The following is a 20,000-nucleotide window of genomic DNA, read 5'->3' on the forward strand; positions in this document are numbered from 1 at the left end:
GAAGGGGTGCTCAGAGGTGCTGACCATTCTGGCTGAGCAGCGGGGTCTCTCGTTAGGGTCTCTCTAGTGCAGTGCTCTGTTCATTACCAAACCTCACTAATTACACTACACTGTCACTCACTGCTACTGCTGCAGAAAAGAAGAACAGAGAGAAGTGAAGAGGTACATAACAGGGAGAAAGACGAATATAGAAGGAAAGGCCAAGTTAAGTTAATAACCTGAGCCAGGATGGGCGTGGAACAAAGGATTATTCCATAACAGATTGGCTCCACAGAAATGTATTTATTCAGAACTTATACCTCACTGTATAAGATAAATGTCATAACACACACACTCAAACACTCAAACACACACTCACGTGCACACAGAGTTGTGTCTCCAACCCCCAGGCATTTATGATGTCTCTCTATCATTCTCTCCGTCTCATTCTCTCTCTCGTTTGTCTCTTGCTCCTTTACTTTCTCTCCCTTTCGCCCCATTTCTCTGTTGTTTATTCTCTTGTCTTGTTTGTTCGTGACTCGCCTCAGTTCCCCCTGCCTATACCCCAGGGCATCACTACTGTGTGAGCTGTCAGTGGTCTTTTTCCCTTCCCCCCCACCACCACCCTAACCCCCTCATAGCCCTCTGATTTACTTACGACTCCCTACATGGTGCACCATACAGACACCCAGTGTGTGTGTGTGTGTGTGGTTGGTTGGCTAGGGTCTCTATCTCTTCCCAGGTGACGATAAGGCCAACAGCACCTGGCCATCAAGAGCACCTTGCTTTTTAAATGTTTTATTTATTGAAAGAAACATTTTATCATTTCATATCTTGGCAGCTACACTGGAGTAATTGAAGCAATCATGCAATGGCAGAACAGGAGAATAAATGAGAGGGTGTGTTAGTGAGTGCTGCGGGGGAAAATACATTTCATCCAGTCAATTCAGAGGAGTGACTGAGCGACTGGTGACACAGCTGCTCACTTCAGGAACAAAATGGCTGCTGCTACGGTTGGGCCCTGCCGGGGCTCACACATGCAAATGAGGCCTAATAAATAATGGCATTTTCTGGAGCTTGATAATTAGATGGTTCTTTTCTCTCTGAGGGAGGGGAAGACAGACAGAGAGAGAGAGAGAGAGAGAGGGTTCCACTTGTCTTTCTTTGTTTGAGCCCTCAGGAGAAACCTGTACTCTGCCAGACTAGTGTCTCCCACTGCTCTCCTTCCTCTCTCCTTCCTCTCTCCATATCTCACCTTTTTTCTTTTGTTTCATTTTAGAATGATAGAAGAAGTTTGGGACAGACTGAAAATATGTCTTCAATTAAATCCTGTTCCCTAAAGGCCTCTGGTCTAAAGTAGTTCACTGTAGGCCTATAGGGGAAATAGCCTGTATGTATTTTAGTTGTGTTCTTTTAAGGGAAGGATGAATGGTTAAATGGGTAGAGGCACAGAGAGGGGTGGGTAGGGGGTTGGCAGAGGAGGTGGTGATTATATAGCATGATATACCACGTCTCTCTGACCTGCCACGTGTGCATCACAATGCAGTCTGTGCCAACCACACTTGTCACACACACACTTTTGATACAGTACAAGAGGTCGACCGATTATGATTTTTAAACGCCGATAAAGATACCGATTATTGGGGGACCAAAGAAATTAAAAATCGCGCAACATTTCAGCGCCCTGCTATTCATGCCAGGAATATAGTATATGCATATGATTAGTATGTGTGGATAGAAAACACTCAGACGTTTCTAAAACTGGTTAAATCACGGCTGTGACTATAACAGAACGTGCGTTTCATCGAAAAGTGCAGGAAAATCTGATCACTGAAAATGGAAATAAATATCCATGCGCCACTTCCAGGAATTGTTAAAGGTGAACCGGATTAAATGAGGTCGAGGTTGCAGTACCTACAGCTTCCACACGATGTCTAGAGTATTGTCATTTGCTTCGGCTTTGTTTCTTGGTCAAACCGAAACAAGGGATCCGGTTTCCTCCGGTCTCCGACCGGATGTTTTGGTTGAGATTTCTCCGGACATTATTTCCAGACGGACACCTATAGAATTTACATCGCCTCCTGATGAATTTTATCGCTTATTAACGTGTACTAAAACCTAAAGTTGCATTACTAAAGTATTTCGAAGTGTTTTGTGAAAGTTTATCGTCGACTTTTTTAATTTTAAAAAATGACGTTACGTTAGAAAACGCTATTTTTTTCCGTTGTTCACACAGTATTCATAGATCGATATCTAGGCTATATATGGACCGATTTAATCGAAAAAAGACCCAAAATGATGTTTATGGGACATCTAGGAGTGCCAAGAAAGAAGCTCGTCAAAGGTAATGAATGTTTTATATTTTATTTCTGCGTTTTGAGTAGCCCCCGGCTATCGCAAAATCTGTCGTTAGGTGACGTTGCTGTATTCTGGGGGATACATGCTATCAGATAATAGCTTCTCATGCTTTTGCCGAAAAGCATTTTACAAATCTGACTTGGTGGATAGATTCACAACGAGTGTAGCTTTAATTCAGTACATTGTATGTCCATTTTAATGAAAGTTTGAGTTTTATCAACCACTATAGGTGGCGCTCTTGAACATTTCCGCTGATTGATGTTCCCACCACGGGACCACGGCCCTAACAAGTTTTAACTTGATATAATACATCAATAAAATCAATTTAGCTTCAAATAAATAATGAAACATGTTCAATTTGGTTTAAATAATGCAAGAACAAAGTGTTGGAGAAGAAAGTAAAAGTGCAATATGTGCCATGTAAGTTCCTTGCTCAGAACATGAGAACATATGAAAGCTGGTGGTTCCTTTTAACATGAGTCTTCAATATTCCGAGGTAAGAAGTTTTAGGTTTTGTTATTATTGGAATTATAGGACTATTTCTCTCTATACCATTTGTATTTCATTAACCTTTGACTATTGGATGTTCTTATAGGCAATTTAGTATTGCCAGTGTAACAGTATAGCTTCCATCTCTCTCCTCGCTCCTCCCTGGGCTTGAACCAGGAACACAATGACAACAGTCACCCTCGAAGAAGCGTTACCCATGCAGAGCAAGGGGAACAACCACTCCAAGTCTCAGAGCGAGTGACGTTTGAAACACTATTAGCGCGCACCCCGCTAACTAGCTAGCCATTTAACATCGGTTACACCAGCCTCATCTCGGGAGTTGATAGGCTTGAAGTCATAAACAGCGCAATGCTTGACGCACAACGAAGAGCTTCTGGCAAAATGCACGAAAGTGCTGTTTGAATGAATGCTTACAAGCCTGCTGGTGTCTACCACCTCTCAGTCAGACTGCTCTATCAAATCATAGACTTAGTTATAACATAATAACACACAGAAATACGAGCCTTAGGTCATTAATATGGTTGAATATGGAAACTATCATCTCGAAAACAAGACGTTTATTCTTTCAGTGAAATACGGAACCGTTCCGAATTTTATCTAAGGGGTGGCATTCATAAGTCTAAATATTCCTGTTACGTTGCACAACCTTCAATGTTATGTCATAATTATGTACAATTCTGGCAAATTAGGCGACCCAAACTGTTGCATATACACTGACTCTGCGTGCAATGAACACAAGAGCAGTGACACAATTTCACCTGGTTAATATTGCCTGCTAACCTGGATTTCTTCTAGCTAAATATGCAGGTTTAAAAATATATACTTCTGTGTATTGATTTTAAGAAAGGCATTGATGTTTATGGTTAGGTACACATTGGAGCAACGATACGCACCACATCGATTATATGCAACGCAGGACACGCTAGATAAACTAGTAATATCATCAACCATGTGTAGTTAACTAGTGAATTATGATTGATTGATTGATTGTTTTTTATAAGATAAGTTTAATGCTAGCTCGCAACTTACCTTGGCTTCTACTGCATTCCAGTAACAAGCAGGCTCCTCGTGGAGTGCAATGAGAGGCAGGTGGTTAGAGCGTTGGACTAGTTAACTGTAAGGTTGCAAGATTGAATCCCCCGAGCTGACAAGGTGAAAATCTGTCGTCCTGCCCCTGAACAGGCAGTTAACCCACCGTTCCTAGGCCGTCATTGAAAATAAGAATGTGTTCTTAACTGACTTGCCTAGTTAAATAAAGATTAAATAAAGGTGTAAAAAAACAAACAAACAAAAACAAATCGGCCAAATCAGTGTCCAAAAATACAGATTTCCGATTATTATGAAAACTTGAAATCGGCCCTAATTAATTGGCCACACACACACAAATTTGACTCCAGCCCATGTATAGTGTGTGTAATTGAATAGCATGGTGTGTGTGTGTAATTGAATAGCATGGTGTGTAGTGTGTAATTGAATAGCATGGTGTGTGTGTGTAATTGAATAGCATGGTGTGTGTGTGTAGTTGAATAGCATGGTGTGTGTATAACTGAATAGCATGGTGTGTAGTGTGTAATTGAATAGCATGATGTGTGTGTGTAATTGAATAGCATGGTGTGTGTGTGTAGTTGAATAGCATGGTGTGTGTGTATAACTGAATAGCATGGTGTGTAGTGTGTAATTGAATAGCATGGTGTGTATGTGTAATTGAATAGCATGGTGTGTGTGTGTGTGTGTGTAATTGAATAGCATGGTGTGTGTGTGTAATTGAATAGCATGGTGTGTGTGTGTAGTTGAATAGCATGGTGTGTGTATAACTGAATAGCATGGTGTGTAGTGTGTAATTGAATAGCATGGTGTGTGTGTGTAATTGAATAGCATGGTGTGTGTGTGTAGTTGAATAGCATGGTGTGTGTGTATAACTGAATAGCATGGTGTGTAGTGTGTAATTGAATAGCATGGTGTGTGTGTGTAATTGAATAGCATGGTGTGTGTGTGTGTGTAATTGAATAGCATGGTGTGTGTGTAATTGAATAGCATGGTGTGTGTGTGTAATTGAATAGCATGGTGTGTGTGTGTAATTGAATAGCATGGTGTGTGTGTGTAATTGAATAGCATGGTGTGTGTGTAATTAAATAGCATGGTGTGTGTGTGTGTGTGTGTGTGTAATTGAATAGCATGGTGTGTGTGTGTGTGTAATTGAATAGCATGGTGTGTAGTCTGTAATTGAATAGCATGGTGTGTGTAATTGAATAGCATGGTGTGTGTGTAATTGAATAGCATGGTGTGTGTGTGTGTGTGTAATTGAATAGCATGGCGTGTGTGTGTGTGTAATTGAATAGCATGGTGTGTAGTGTGTAATTGAATAGCATGGTGTGTAGTGTGTAATTGAATAGCATGGTGTGTAGTGTGTAATTGAATAGCATGGTGTGTGTGTAATTGAATAGCATGGTGTGTGTGTAATTGAATAGCATGTTGTGTGTGTGTGTAATTGAATAGCATGGTGTGTGTGTAATTGAATAGCATGGTGTGTAGTGTGTAATTGAATAGCATGGTGTGTGTGTGTGTAATTGAATAGCATGGTGTGTGTGTAATTGAATAGCATGGTGTGTAGTGTGTAATTGAATAGCATGGTGTGTGTGTAATTGAATAGCATGGTGTGTAGTGTGTAATTGAATAGCATGGTGTGTAGTGTGTAATTGAATAGCATGGTGTGTAGTGTGTAATTGAATACCATGGTGTGTAGTGTGTAATTGAATAGCATGGTGTGTGTGTAATTGAATAGCATGGTGTGTAGTGTGTAATTGAATGCCATGGTGTGTCCTGTGTTCATGTCGTTTAATTAGAAAAAATAAACATTAGATTAATGCTAATTAGCTTTCCCCTCCCTCTCTTCTTTATGTCAGTGGAGAGGGCCTGGCACAGGCACTAAGAGAACAAACGGGGGGGCTATGGCCCCTTTACATAGCATGATGTTACGTAAAAGAGCACTATGTGTTGCTTCCTTCAGATGTACAGTGCATTCAGAAAGTATTCATACCTCTTGACTTATTTCACAATGTGTTCTGTTACATCCTCAAAATGGATTAAATAGAGTTCAAAATGGATTAAAACATTTAATGGCCAAGTGAAAACATGTTTTTAGAAATGTTTGCAAATGTATTGAAAATTAAATACAGAAATATCTCATTTACATACTGTAAGTATTCACACCCCTGAGTCAATACATGTTAGAATCACCTTTGGCAGCGATTACAGATGTGAGTCTTTCTGGGTAAGACTATAAGAGATTTGCACACCTGGATTGTACAATATTTGCACATGATTATTTTTACAATTTTTCAAGCTCTGTCACGTTGGTTGTTAATCCTTGCTAGACAGCCATTTTCAAGTCTTGCCATACATTTTCAAGCTGATTTAAGTCAAAACTAGGCCACTCAGAAACATTCAATGTCATCTTGGTAAGCAACTCCCGTGTATATTTGGCCTTGTGTTTTAGGTTATTGTCCTGATGAAAGCTGAGTGTGTCTGTTGGAAACCAGATTGAACCAGGTTTTCCTCTTGGAAAGCTCCATTCCGTTTATTTCTATCCTAAAATCTCCCTAGTCCTGGCCGATGACAAGCACACACATAAAGTTTTAGTCATTTAACAGACACTCTTATCCAGAGCAACAGTCAAACTGGTCCCCCATGGGAATTGAGGGAGTGGAAGAGATGTGGCGATATAGAAGGAGAGTTGAGGTCTGGTGCTGGAGTGAAGGGAGGATGAAGAGAGTAGATGAGGGAGGGATAGGGGGTTGGGGATGGAGAGGGAGAGTTGGGGTCTGGGTAGTGGAGTGAAGGGAGGATGAAGAGAGTAGATGAGGGAGGGATAGGGGGTTGGGGATGGAGAGGGAGAGTTGGGGTCTGGGTAGTGGAGTGAAGGGAGGATGAAGGGAGTAGATGAGGGAGGGATAGGGGGTTGGGGATGGAGAGGGAGAGTTGGAGTCTGGATGGTGGAGTGAAGGGAGGATGAAGGGAGTAGATGAGGGAGGGGTGGGGGTTGTGGATGGAGAGGGAGAGTTGGGGTCTGGGTAGTGGAGTGTGAAACTATTTTGTGATTTGAAACACGAGTGAAATCAGTAATGAAGCCGAGTCGATAACGGCTCTTACACTTCCCTCTGAAGTGCCCGAAGTGTGAGCGTGTCTGTGTGTTTCTCTCTCGCTGTGTGTGTGTGTGTGTGTGTGTGTTTCTCTCTCGCTGTGTGTGTGTGTGTGTGTGTGTGTGTGTGTGTGTGTGTGTGTGTGTGTGTGTGTGTGTGTGTCATCCCGCATGTCGTGTGCCTCTGGACATTTGTCATCATTTTTATTCTGAGGCACTGGGATGTTAGATGGATGGAGTGGGGGTAGATAGGGAGGAAGGGAAGGAGCAACGAAAGAGGAGGATTTTCCACTTGAACTTGCTGGTGTCAGGCCGTCCGCTCCAGAAGGGTTTTCCCATTTGGCTGGCCCATGTAAGAGTGAGGTGTGTGTTTGTGTGCATGTAAGTGTGTGTGTGTGTGTGTGTGTGTTTGTCAGGCCCCTGTCAGAGTGGTCCCAGGACACTGGGCTGGACAAGCCTCAGTACACCGAGAAAATACGCCACTGACAGACCCCCCCCCCAACGATAATCCCCAGATCCCCAGCCCCTATTCCCCTGCCTTAAGTCCCACCACAGCACAGCCCCTCTCCCCCTCTTCCCAGCCCCTCTCCCCCTCTCTGTCTTACCTCCACCTCAGCAGTCCCTTAGCCACCAGTGACCTCCCCAACTCTGTGGGTTGAATCCCTCCAAGTCCAAATTGTGAATAAATGATATCCATCCAGTCTGTCCTCGCTGCAAGGCCCATGTTTGTCCTCTTTAGAGACAGCAGGCTAGAAGACCTAGTATCTCCTGCAAGAGACAGCTGGTAACCCACCTGTGTGGTTGTCATCAGCTTGTAATGAGAGTGACAGCACATCGTTCCCACTCAAAGGAGACCCTTCATTCTCTATACCCACACTCATATGATAAGCCTCACCCTCTGTTTACGACACACACACACACACACACACACACACACACACACACACACACACACACACACACACACACACACACACACACACACACACACACACAGCCTTCACCCCCTCATAAAATATACCTTCCTTCTCCCCACACACTCCTATTACCACAGGGGCCATTTGAAGCGGGCAGTGTGGCGCTCTAAGTTCCTCCTCTCTCCTCCTAGCCTAGTAGCTAGTCCCTCTTCTCTCCTCCTAGCCTAGTAGCTAGTCCCTCCTCTCTCCTCCTAGCCTAGTAGCTAGTCCCTCCTCTCTCCTCCTAGCCTAGTAGCTAGTCCCTCCTCTCTCCTCCTAGCCTAGTAGCTAGTCCCTCCTCTCTCCTCCTAGCCTAGTAGCTGGTCCCTCCTCTCTCCTCCTAGCCTAGTAGCTAGTCCCTCCTCTCTCCTCATAGCCTAATAGCTAGTCCCTCCTCTCTTCTCCTAGCCTAGTAGCTAGTCCCTCCTCTCTCCTCCTAGCCTAGTAGCTAGTCCCTCCTCTCTCCTCATAGCCTAGTAGCTAGTCCCTCCTCTCTTCTCCTAGCCTAGTAGCTAGTCCCTCCTCTCTCCTCATAGCCTAGTAGCTAGTCCCCCCTCTCTCCTCCTAGCCTAGTAGCTAGTCCCTCCTCTCTCCTCATAGCCTAGTAGCTAGTCCCTCCTCTCTCCTCATAGCCTAGTAGCTAGTCCCTCCTCTCTTCTCCTAGCCTAGTAGCTAGTTCCTCCTCTCTCCTCATAGCCTAGTAGCTAGTCCCCCCTCTCTCCTCATAGCCTAGTAGCTAGTCCCTCCTCTCTCCTCCTAGCCTAGTAGCTAGTCCCTCCTCTCCCTTCTCTCCTCATAGCCTAGTAGCTAGTCCCTCCTCTCTCCTCATAGCCTAGTAGCTAGTCCCTCCTCTCTCCTCATAGCCTAGTAGCTAGTCCCTCCTCTCCTCATAGCCTAGTAGCTAGTCCCTCCTCTCTTCTCCTAGCCTAGTCGCTAGTCCCTCCTCTCTCCTCATAGCCTAGTAGCTAGTCCCTCCTCTCTCCTCATAGCCTAGTAGCTAGTCCCTCCTCTCTCCTCATAGCCTAGTAGCTAGTCCCTCCTCTCTCCTCATAGCCTAGTAGCTAGTCCCTCCTCTCTCCTCTTAGCCTAGTAGCTAGTCCCTCCTCTCTCCTCCTAGCCTAGTAGTTAGTCCTTCCTCTCTCCTCATAGCCTAGTAGCTAGTCCCTCCTCTCTTCTCCTAGCCTAGTAGCTAGTCCCTCCTCTCTTCTCCTAGCCTAGTAGCTAGTCCCTCCTCGCTTCTCCTAGCCTAGTAGCTAGTCCCTCCTCTATCCTCCTAGCCTAGTAGCTAGTCCCTCCTCTCTCCTCATAGCCTAGTAGCTAGTCCCTCCTCTCTTCTCCTAGCCTAGTAGCTAGTCCCTCCTCTCTCCTCATAGCCTAGTAGCTAGTCCCTCCTCTCTCCTCATAGCCTAGTAGCTAGTCCCTCCTCTCTTCTCCTAGCCTAGTAGCTAGTCCCTCTTCTCTCCTCCTAGCCTAGTAGCGAGTCCCTCCTCTCTCCTCATAGCCTAGTAGCTAGTCCCTCCTCTCTTCTCCTAGCCTAGTAGCTAGTCCCCCCTCTCTCATCATAGCATAGTAGCTAGTCCCTCCTCTCTTCTCCTAGCCTAGTAGCTAGTCCCTCCTCTCTCCTCATAGCCTAGTAGCTAGTTCCTCCTCTCTTCTCATAGCCTAGTAGCTAGTCCCTCCTCTCTCCTCATAGCCTAGTAGCTAGTCCCTCCTCTCTTCTCATAGCCTAGTAGCTAGTCCCTCCTCTCTTCTCCTAGCCTAGTAGCTAGTCCCTCTTCTCTCCTCCTAGCCTAGTAGCTAGTCCCCCCTCTCTTCTCCTAGCCTAGTAGCTAGTCCCTCCTCTCTCCTCATAGCCTAGTAGCTAGTCCCTCCTCTCTTCTCCTAGCCTAGTAGCTAGTCCCTCCTCTCTCCTCATAGCCTAGTAGCTAGTCCCTCCTCTCTTCTCCTAGCCTAGTAGCTAGTCCCTCCTCTCTCCTCATAGCCTAGTAGCTAGTCCCTCCTCTCTTCTCCTAGCCTAGTAGCTAGTCCCTCCTCGCTTCTCCTAGCCTAGTAGCTAGTCCCTCCTCTCTTCTCCTAGCCTAGTAGCTAGCCTAGCCTAGCTAGTCCCTCCTCTCTTCTCCTAGCCTAGTAGCTAGTCCCTCCTCTCTCCTCATAGCCTAGTAGCTAGTCCCTCCTCTCTTCTCCTAGCCTAGTAGCTAGTCCCCCCTCTCTCCTCATAGCCTAGTAGCTAGTCCCTCCTCTCTTCTCATAGCCTAGTAGCTAGTCCCTCCTCTCTCCTCATAGCCTAGTAGCTAGTCCCTCCTCTCTTCTCCTAGCCTAGTAGCTAGTCCCTCTTCTCTCCTCCTAGCCTAGTAGCTAGTCCCTCCTCTCTTCTCCTAGCCTAGTAGCTAGTCCCTCCTCTCTCCTCATAGCCTAGTAGCTAGTCCCTCCTCTCTTCTCCTAGCCTAGTAGCTAGTCCCTCCTCTCTCCTCATAGCCTAGTTGCTAGTCCCTCCTCTCTCCTCCTAGCCTAGTAGCTAGTCCCTCCTCTCTCCTCATAGCCTAGTAGCTAGTCCCTCCTCTCTCCTCCTAGCTTAGTAGCTAGTCCCTCCTCTCTCCTCCTAGCCTAGTAGCTAGTCCCTCCTCTCTCCTCATAGCCTAGTAGCTACTCCCCCCTCTCTCCTCCTAGCCTAGTAACTAGTCCCTCCTCTCTCCTCATAGCCTAGTAGCTAGTCCCTCCTCTCTCCTCATAGCCTAGTAGCTAGTCCCTCCTTTCTCCTCCTAGCCTAGTAGCTAGTCCCTCCTCTCACCTCTTAGCCTAGTAGCTAGTCCCTCCTCTCTCCTCCTAGCCTAGTAGCTAGTCCCTCCTCTCTCCTCATAGCCTAGTAGCTAGTCCACCCTCTCTCCTCATAGCCTAGTAGCTAGTCCCTCCTCTCTCCTCCTAGCCTAGTAGCTAGTCCCTCCTCTCTCCTCCTAGCCTAGTAGCTAGTCCCTCCTCTCTCCTCATAGCCTAGTAGCTAGTCCTCCTCTCTCTCCTAGCCTAGTAGCTAGTCCCTCCTCTCTCCTCCTAGCCTAGTAGCTAGTCCCTCCTCTCTCCCCATAGCCTAGTAGCTAGTCCCCTCTCTTCTCCTAGCCTAGTAGCTAGTCCCTCCTCTCTCCTCATAGCCTAGTAGCTAGTCCCCCTCTCTCCTCCTAGCCTAGTAACTAGTCCCTCCTCTCTCCTCATAGCCTAGTAGCTAGTCCCTCCTCTCTCCTCATAGCCTAGTAGCTAGTCCCTCCTTTCTCCTCCTAGCCTAGTAGCTAGTCCCTCCTCTCACCCTAGCCTAGTAGCTAGTCCCTCCTCTCTCCTCCTAGCCTAGTAGCTAGTCCCTCCTCTCTCCTCATAGCCTAGTAGCTAGTCCCTCCTCTCTCTCCTAGCCTAGTAGCTAGTCCCTCTCTCTCCTCCTAGCCTAGTAGCTAGTCCCTCCTCTCTCCTCTAGCCTAGTAGCTAGTCCCCCTCTCTCCTCATAGCCTAGTAGCTAGTCCCTCCTCTCTCCTCATAGCCTAGTAGCTAGTCCCTCCTCTCTCCTCCTAGCCTAGTAGCTAGTCCCTCCTCTCTCCTCATAGCCTAGTAGCTAGTCCTCCTCTCTCCTCATAGCCTAGTAGCTAGTCCCTCCTCTCTTCTCCTAGCCTAGTAGCTAGTCCCTCCTCTCTTCCTCTAGCCTAGTAGCTAGTCCCTCCTCTCTCCTCATAGCCTAGTAGCTAGTCCCTCCTCCTCCTAGCCTAGTAGCTAGTCCCTCCTCTCTCCTCATAGCCTAGTAGCTAGTCCCTCCTCTCTTCTCCTAGCCTAGTAGCTAGTCCCTCCTCGCTTCTCCTAGCCTAGTAGCTAGTCCCTCCTCTCTTCTCCTAGCCTAGTAGCTAGTCCCCCCTCTCTCCTCATAGCCTAGTAGCTAGTCCCTCCTCTCTTCTCCTAGCCTAGTAGCTAGTCCCTCCTCTCTCCTCATAGCCTAGTAGCTAGTCCCTCCTCTCTTCTCCTAGCCTAGTAGCTAGTCCCCCCTCTCTCCTCATAGCCTAGTAGCTAGTCCCTCCTCTCTTCTCATAGCCTAGTAGCTAGTCCCTCCTCTCTCCTCATAGCCTAGTAGCTAGTCCCTCCTCTCTTCTCCTAGCCTAGTAGCTAGTCCCTCTTCTCTCCTCCTAGCCTAGTAGCTAGTCCCTCCTCTCTTCTCCTAGCCTAGTAGCTAGTCCCTCCTCTCTCCTCATAGCCTAGTAGCTAGTCCCTCCTCTCTTCTCCTAGCCTAGTAGCTAGTCCCTCCTCTCTTCTCCTAGCCTAGTAGCTAGTCCCTCCTCTCTCCTCATAGCCTAGTTGCTAGTCCCTCCTCTCTCCTCCTAGCCTAGTAGCTAGTCCCTCCTCTCTCCTCATAGCCTAGTAGCTAGTCCCTCCTCTCTCCTCCTAGCTTAGTAGCTAGTCCCTCCTCTCTCCTCCTAGCCTAGTAGCTAGTCCCTCCTCTCTCCTCATAGCCTAGTAGCTAGTCCCTCCTCTCTTCTCCTAGCCTAGGTGCTAGTCCCTCCTCTCTCCTCCTAGCCTAGTAGCTAGTCCCTCCTCTCTCCCCATAGCCTAGTAGCTAGTCCCTCCTCTCTTCTCCTAGCCTAGTAGCTAGTCCCTCCTCTCTCCTCATAGCCTAGTAGCTAGTCCCCCCTCTCTCCTCCTAGCCTAGTAACTAGTCCCTCCTCTCTCCTCATAGCCTAGTAGCTAGTCCCTCCTCTCTCCTCATAGCCTAGTAGCTAGTCCCTCCTTTCTCCTCCTAGCCTAGTAGCTAGTCCCTCCTCTCACCTCTTAGCCTAGTAGCTAGTCCCTCCTCTCTCCTCCTAGCCTAGTAGCTAGTCCCTCCTCTCTCCTCATAGCCTAGTAGCTAGTCCCTCCTCTCTTCTCCTAGCCTAGTAGCTAGTCCCTCCTCTCCCCTCATAGCCTAGTAGCTAGTCCACCCTCTCTCCTCATAGCCTAGTAGCTAGTCCCTCCTCTCTCCTCCTAGCCTAGTAGCTAGTCCCTCCTCTCTCCTCCTAGCCTAGTAGCTAGTCCCTCCTCTCTCCTCATAGCCTAGTAGCTAGTCCCTCCTCTCTTCTCCTAGCCTAGTAGCTAGTCCCTCCTCTCTCCTCCTAGCCTAGTAGCTAGTCCCTCCTCTCTCCCCATAGCCTAGTAGCTAGTCCCTTCTCTCTTCTCCTAGCCTAGTAGCTAGTCCCTCCTCTCTCCTCATAGCCTAGTAGCTAGTCCCCCCTCTCTCCTCCTAGCCTAGTAACTAGTCCCTCCTCTCTCCTCATAGCCTAGTAGCTAGTCCCTCCTCTCTCCTCATAGCCTAGTAGCTAGTCCCTCCTTTCTCCTCCTAGCCTAGTAGCTAGTCCCTCCTCTCACCTCTTAGCCTAGTAGCTAGTCCCTCCTCTCTCCTCCTAGCCTAGTAGCTAGTCCCTCCCTCTCCTCATAGCCTAGTAGCTAGTCCCTCCTCTCTTCTCCTAGCCTAGTAGCTAGTCCCTCCTCTCTCCTCATAGCCTAGTAGCTAGTCCACCCTCTCTCCTCATAGCCTAGTAGCTAGTCCCTCCTCTCTCCTCCTAGCCTAGTAGCTAGTCCCTCCCTCTCCTCCTAGCCTAGTAGCTAGTCCCTCCTCTCTCCTAGCCTAGCTAGCTAGTCCCTCCTCTCTCCTCATAGCCTAGTAGCTAGTCCCTCCTCTCTCCTCTAGCCTAGTAGCCTCTCCTCATAGCCTAGTAGCTAGTCCCTCCTCTCTCCTCATAGCCTAGTAGCTAGTCCCTCCTCTCTCCTCATAGCCTAGTAGCTAGTCCTCCTCTCTTCCCTAGCCTAGTAGCTAGTCCTCCTCTCTTCTCCTAGCCTAGTAGCTAGTCCCTCCTCTCTTCTCCTAGCCTAGTAGCTAGTCCCTCCTCTCTCCTCATAGCCTAGTAGCTAGTCCCTCTCTCTCCTCCTAGCCTAGTAGCTAGTCCCTCCTCTCTCCTCCTAGCCTAGTAGCTAGTCCCTCTAGCCTAGTAGCTAGTCCCTCCTCTCTCCTCTAGCCTAGTAGCTAGTCCCTCCTCTCTCCTCCTAGCCTAGTAGCTAGTCCCTCCTCTCTCCTCATAGCCTAGTAGCTAGTCCCTCCTCTCTCCTCCTAGCCTAGTAGCTAGTCCCTCCTCTCTCCTCCTAGCCTAGTAGCTAGTCCCTCCTCTCTCCTCCTAGCCTAGTAGCTAGTCCCTCCTCTCTTCTCCTAGCCTAGTAGCTAGTCCCTCCTCTCTCCTCATAGCCTAGTAGCTAGTCCCTCCTCTCTCCTCCTAGCCTAGTAGCTAGTCCCTCCTCTCTCCTCATAGCCTAGTAGCTAGTCCCTCCTCTCTCCTCCTAGCCTAGTAGCTAGTCCCTCCTCTCTCCTCATAGCCTAGTAGCTAGTCCCTCCTCTCTCCTCCTAGCCTAGTAGCTAGTCCCTCCTCTCTCTCCTAGCCTAGTAGCTAGTCCCTCCTCTCTCCTCATAGCCTAGTAGCTAGTCCCTCCTCTCTCTCTCCTCATAGCCTAGTAGCTAGTCCCTCCTCTCTCCTCATAGCCTAGTAGCTAGTCCCTCCTCTCTCCTCATAGCCTAGTAGCTAGTCCCTCCTCTCTCCTCATAGCCTAGTAGCTAGTCCCTCCTCTCTCCTCATAGTAGCTAGTCCTCCTCTCTCCTCATAGCCTAGTAGCTCCCCTCTCTCCTCATAGCCTAGTAGCTAGTCCCTCCTCTCTCCTCATAGCCTAGTAGCTAGTCCCTCCTCTCTCCTCTAGCCTAGTAGCTAGTCCCTCCTCTCTTCTCCTAGCCTAGTAGCTAGTCCCTCCTCTCTTCTCCTAGCCTAGTAGCTAGTCCCCTCTCTTCCTCTAGTCCCCCTCTCTCCTCATAGCCTAGTAGCTAGTCCCTCCTCTAGCCTAGTAGCTAGTCCCTCCTCTCTCCTCATAGCCTAGTAGCTAGTCCCTCCTCTCTTCTCCTAGCCTAGTAGCTAGTCCCTCTTCTCTCCTCCTAGCCTAGTAGCTAGTCCCTCCTCTCTCCTCATAGCCTAGCTAGTCCCTCCTCTAGTCCTAGCCTAGTAGCTAGTCCCCCTCTCTCCTCCTAGCCTAGTAGCTAGTCCCTCTTCTCTCCTCCTAGCCTAGTAGCTAGTCCCTCCTCTCTTCTCCTAGCCTAGTAGCTAGTCCCTCCTCTCTCCTCATAGCCTAGTAGCTAGTCCTCCTCTCTCCTCCTAGCCTAGTAGCTAGTCCCTCCTCTCTCCTCATAGCCTAGTAGCTAGTCCCTCCTCTCTCCCCTAGCCTAGTAGCTAGTCCCTCCCTAGTAGCTCCCTCCTCTCTCCTAGCCTAGTAGCTAGTCCCTCCTCTCTCCTCCTAGCCTAGTAGCTAGTCCCTCCTCTCTAGTCCTCCTCTCTCTAGCCTAGTAGCTAGTCCCTCCTCTCTCCTCCTAGCCTAGTAGTCCCTAGTCCCTCCTCTCTCCTCCTAGCCTAGTAGCTAGTCCCTCCTGTCTCCTCATAGCCTAGTAGCTAGTCCCTCCTCTCTCCTCATAGCCTAGTAGCTAGTCCCTCCTCTCTCCTCATAGCCTAGTAGCTAGTCCCTCCTCTCTCCTCATAGCCTAGTAGCTAGTCCCTCCTCTCTCCTCATAGCCTAGTAGCTAGTCCCTCCCTCTCTTCTCCTAGCCTAGTAGCTAGTCCCTCCTCTCTCCTCATAGCCTAGTAGCTAGTCCCTCCTCTCTCCTCATAGCCTCGTAGCTAGTCCCTCCTCTCTCCTCATAGCCTAGTAGCTAGTCCCTCCTCTCTTCTCCTAGCCTAGTAGCTAGTCCCTCCTCTCTTCTCCTAGCCTAGTAGCTAGTCCCCCCTCTCTCCTCATAGCCTAGTAGCTAGTCCCTCCTCTCTCATCCTAGCCTAGTAGCTAGTCCCTCCTCTCTCCCCATAGCCTAGTAGCTAGTCCCTCCTCTCTCCTCATAGCCTAGTAGCTAGTCCCTCCTCTCTCCTCTTAGCCTAGTAGCTAGTCCCTCCTCTCTCCTCCTAGCCTAGTAGCTAGTCCCCCCTCTCTCCTCATAGCCTAGTAGCTAGTCCCTCCTCTCTCCGCATAGCCTAGTAGCTAGTCCCTCCTCTCTCCTCATAGCCTAGTAGCTAGTCCCTCCTCTCTCCTCATAGCCTAGTAGCTAGTCCCTCCTCTCTCCTCATAGCCTAGTAGCTAGTCCCTCCTCTCTCCTCATAGCCTAGTAGCTAGTCCCTCCTCTCTTCTCCTAGCCTAGTAGCTAGTCCCTCCTCTCTCCTCATAGCCTAGTAGCTAGTCCCTCCTCTCTCCTCATAGCCTAGTAGCTAGTCCCTCCTCTCTTCTCCTAGCCTAGTAGCTAGTCCCTCCTCTCTTCTCCTAGCCTAGTAGCTAGTCCCTCCTCTCTCCTCATAGCCTAGTAGCTAGTCCCTCCTCTCCTCATAGCCTAGTAGCTAGTCCCTCCTCTCTCCTCCTAGCCTAGTAGCTAGTCCCTCCTCTCTCCTCCTAGCCTAGTAGCTAGTCCCTCCTCTCTCCTCATAGCCTAGTAGCTAGTCCCTCCTCTCTCCTCATAGCCTAGTAGCTAGTCCCTCCTCTCTCCTCATAGCCTAGTAGCTAGTCCCTCCTCTCTCCTCATAGCCTAGTAGCTAGTCCCCCCTCTCTCCTCATAGCCTAGTAGCTAGTCCCTCCTCTCTCCTCATAGCCTAGTAGCTAGTCCCTCCTCTCTCCTCATAGCATTTACATTTACATTTAAGTCATTTAGCAGACGCTCTTATCCAGAGCGACTTACAAATAGGTGCTTTCACCTTATGACATCCAGTGGAACAGCCACTTTACAATAGTGCATCTAGGTATTTTAAGGGGGGGTGAGAAGGATTACTTTATCCTATCCTAGGTATTCCTTAAAGAGGTGGGGTTTCAGGTGTCTCTGGAAGGTGGTGATTGACTCCGCTGTCCTGGCGTCGTGAGGGAGTTTGTTCCACCATTGGGGGGCCAGAGCAGCGAACAGTTTTGACTGGGCTGAGCGGGAACTGTACTTCCTCAGTGGTAGGGAGGCGAGCAGGCCAGAGGTGGATGAACGCAGTGCCCTTGTTTGGGTGTAGGGCCTGATCAGAGCCTGGAGGTACTGAGGTGCCGTTCCCCTCACAGCTCCGTAGGCAAGCACCATGGTCTTGTAGCGGATGCGAGCTTCAACTGGAAGCCACTGGAGAGAGCGGAGGAGCGGGGTGACGTGAGAGAACTTGGGAAGGTTGAACACCAGACGGGCTGCGGCGTTCTGGATGAGTTGTAGGGGTTTAATGGCACAGGCAGGGAGCCCAGCCAACAGCGAGTTGCAGTAATCCAGACGGGAGATGACAAGTGCCTGGATTAGGACCTGCGCCGCTTCCTGTGTGAGGCAGGGTCGTACTCTGCGGATGTTGTAGAGCATGAACCTACAGGAACGGGCCACCGCCTTGATGTTATTTGAGAACGACAGGGTGTTGTCCAGGATCACGCCAAGGTTCTTAGCGCTCTGGGACGAGGACACAATGGAGTTGTCAACCGTGATGGCGAGATCATGGAACGGGCAGTCCTTCCCGGGAGGAAGAGCAGCTCCGTCTTGCCGAGGTTCAGCTTGAGGTGATGGTCCGTCATCCACACTGATATGTCTGCCAGACATGCAGAGATGCGATTCGCCACCTGGTCGTCAGAAGGGGGAAAGGAGAAGATTAATTGTGTGTCGTCTGCATAGCAATGATAGGAGAGACCATGTGAGGTTATGACAGAGCCAAGTGACTTGGTGTATAGCGAGAATAGGAGAGGGCCTAGAACAGAGCCCTGGGGGACACCAGTGGTGAGAGCACGTGGTGAGGAGACGGATTCTCGCCACGCCACCTGGTAGGAGCGACCTGTCAGGTAGGACGCAATCCAAGCGTGGGCCGCGCCGGAGATGCCCAACTCGGAGAGGGTGGAGAGGAGGATCTGATGGTTCACAGTATCGAAGGCAGCCGATAGGTCTAGAAGGATGAGAGCAGAGGAGAGAGAGTTAGCTTTAGCAGTGCGGAGCGCCTCCGTGATACAGAGAAGAGCAGTCTCAGTTGAATGACTAGTCTTGAAACCTGACTGATTTGGATCAAGAAGGTCATTCTGAGAGAGATAGCGGGAGAGCTGGCCAAGGACGGCACGTTCAAGAGTTTTGGAGAGAAAAGAAAGAAGGGATACTGGTCTGTAGTTGTTGACATCGGAGGGATCGAGTGTAGGTTTTTTCAGAAGGGGTGCAACTCTCGCTCTCTTGAAGACGGGAGGGACGTAGCCAGCGGTCAGGGATGAGTTGATGAGCGAGGTGAGGTAAGGGAGAAGGTCACCGGAGATGGTCTGGAGAAGAGAGGAGGGGATAGGGTCAAGCGGGCAGGTTGTTGGGCGGCCGGCCGTCACAAGACGCGAGATGTCATCTGGAGAGAGAGGGGAGAAAGAGGTCAGAGCACAGGGTAGGGCAGTGTGAGCAGAACCAGCGGTGTCGTTTGACTTAGCAAACGAGGATCGGATGTCGTCGACCATCTTTTCAAAATGGTTGACGAAGTCATCTGCAGAGAGGGAGGATGGGGGGGAGGGGGAGGAGGATTCAAGAGGGAGGAGAAGGTGGCAAAGAGCTTCCTAGGGTTAGAGGCAGATGCTTGGAATTTAGAGTGGTAGAAAGTGGCTTTAGCAGCAGAGACAGAGGAGGAAAATGTAGAGAGGAGGGAGTGAAAGGATGCCAGGTCCGCAGGGAGGCGAGTTTTCCTCCATTTCCGCTCGGCTGCCCGGAGCCCTGTTCTAGTCCCTCCATTCTCCTCATAGCCTAGTAGCTAGTCCCTCCTCTCTTCTCCTAGCCTAGTAGCTAGTCCAACCTCTCTTCTCCTAGCCTAGTAGCTAGTCCCCACTCTCTCCTCATAGCCTAGTAGCTAGTCCCTCCTCTCTTCTCCTAGCCTAGTAGCTAGTCCCTCCTCTCTCCTCATAGCCTAGTAGCTAGTGCCTCCTCTCTTCTCCTAGCCTAGTAGCTAGTCCCCCCTCTCTCCTCATAGCCTAGTAGCTAGTCCCTCCTCTCTTCTCCTAGCCTAGTAGCTAGTCCCTCCATTCTCCTCATAGCCTAGTAGCTAGTCCCTCCTCTCTTCTCCTAGCCTAGTAGCTAGTCCCTCCTCTCTCCTCATAGCCTAGTAGCTAGTCCCCCCTCTCTCCTCATAGCCTAGTAGCTAGTCCCTCCTCTCTCCTCCTAGCCTAGTAGCTAGTCCCTCCTGTCTCCTCATAGCCTAGTAGCTAGTCCCTCCTCTCTCCTCATAGCCTAGTAGCTAGTCCCTCCTCTCTCCTCATAGCCTAGTAGCTAGTCCCTCCTCTCTCCTCATAGCCTAGTAGCTAGTCCCTCCTCTCTCCTCATAACCTAGTAGCTAGTCCCTCCTCTCTTCTCCTAGCCTAGTAGCTAGTCCCTCCTCTCTCCTCATAGCCTAGTAGCTAGTCCCTCCTCTCTCCTCCTAGCCTAGTAGCTAGTCCCTCCTCTCTCCTCCTAGCCTAGTAGCTAGTCCCTCCTCTCTCCTCATAGCCTAGTAGCTAGTCCCTCCTCTCTTCTCCTAGCCTAGTAGCTAGTCCCTCCTCTCTCCTCCTAGCCTAGTAGCTAGTCCCTCCTCTCTCCCCATAGCCTAGTAGCTAGTCCCTTCTCTCTTCTCCTAGCCTAGTAGCTAGTCCCTCCTCTCTCCTCATAGCCTAGTAGCTAGTCCCCCCTCTCTCCTCCTAGCCTAGTAACTAGTCCCTCCTCTCTCCTCATAGCCTAGTAGCTAGTCCCTCCTCTCTCCTCATAGCCTAGTAGCTAGTCCCTCCTTTCTCCTCCTAGCCTAGTAGCTAGTCCCTCCTCTCACCTCTTAGCCTAGTAGCTAGTCCCTCCTCTCTCCTCCTAGCCTAGTAGCTAGTCCCTCCTCTCTTCTCCTAGCCTAGTAGCTAGTCCCTCCTCTCTCCTCATAGCCTAGTAGCTAGTCCACCCTCTCTCCTCATAGCCTAGTAGCTAGTCCCTCCTCTCTCCTCCTAGCCTAGTAGCTAGTCCCTCCTCTCTCCTCCTAGCCTAGTAGCTAGTCCCTCCTCTCTCCTCCTAGCCTAGTAGCTAGTCC

The 20,000-nt window shown here is 49.4% G+C and overlaps 1 protein-coding gene across 4 annotated transcripts in view; it reads left to right on the top strand.

Moving 5' to 3' along the window:
• Nucleotides 1–20,000, top strand: part of foxp4 (forkhead box P4) — a 239,960-nt gene that overhangs the window by 118,745 nt on the left and 101,215 nt on the right. The gene's annotated exons all lie outside the window — the stretch shown is intronic.

The sequence above is a fragment of the Oncorhynchus nerka genome, linkage group LG2, assembly GCF_034236695.1.
Source record: "Oncorhynchus nerka isolate Pitt River linkage group LG2, Oner_Uvic_2.0, whole genome shotgun sequence".
Classification (NCBI taxonomy): domain Eukaryota; kingdom Metazoa; phylum Chordata; class Actinopteri; order Salmoniformes; family Salmonidae; genus Oncorhynchus; species Oncorhynchus nerka.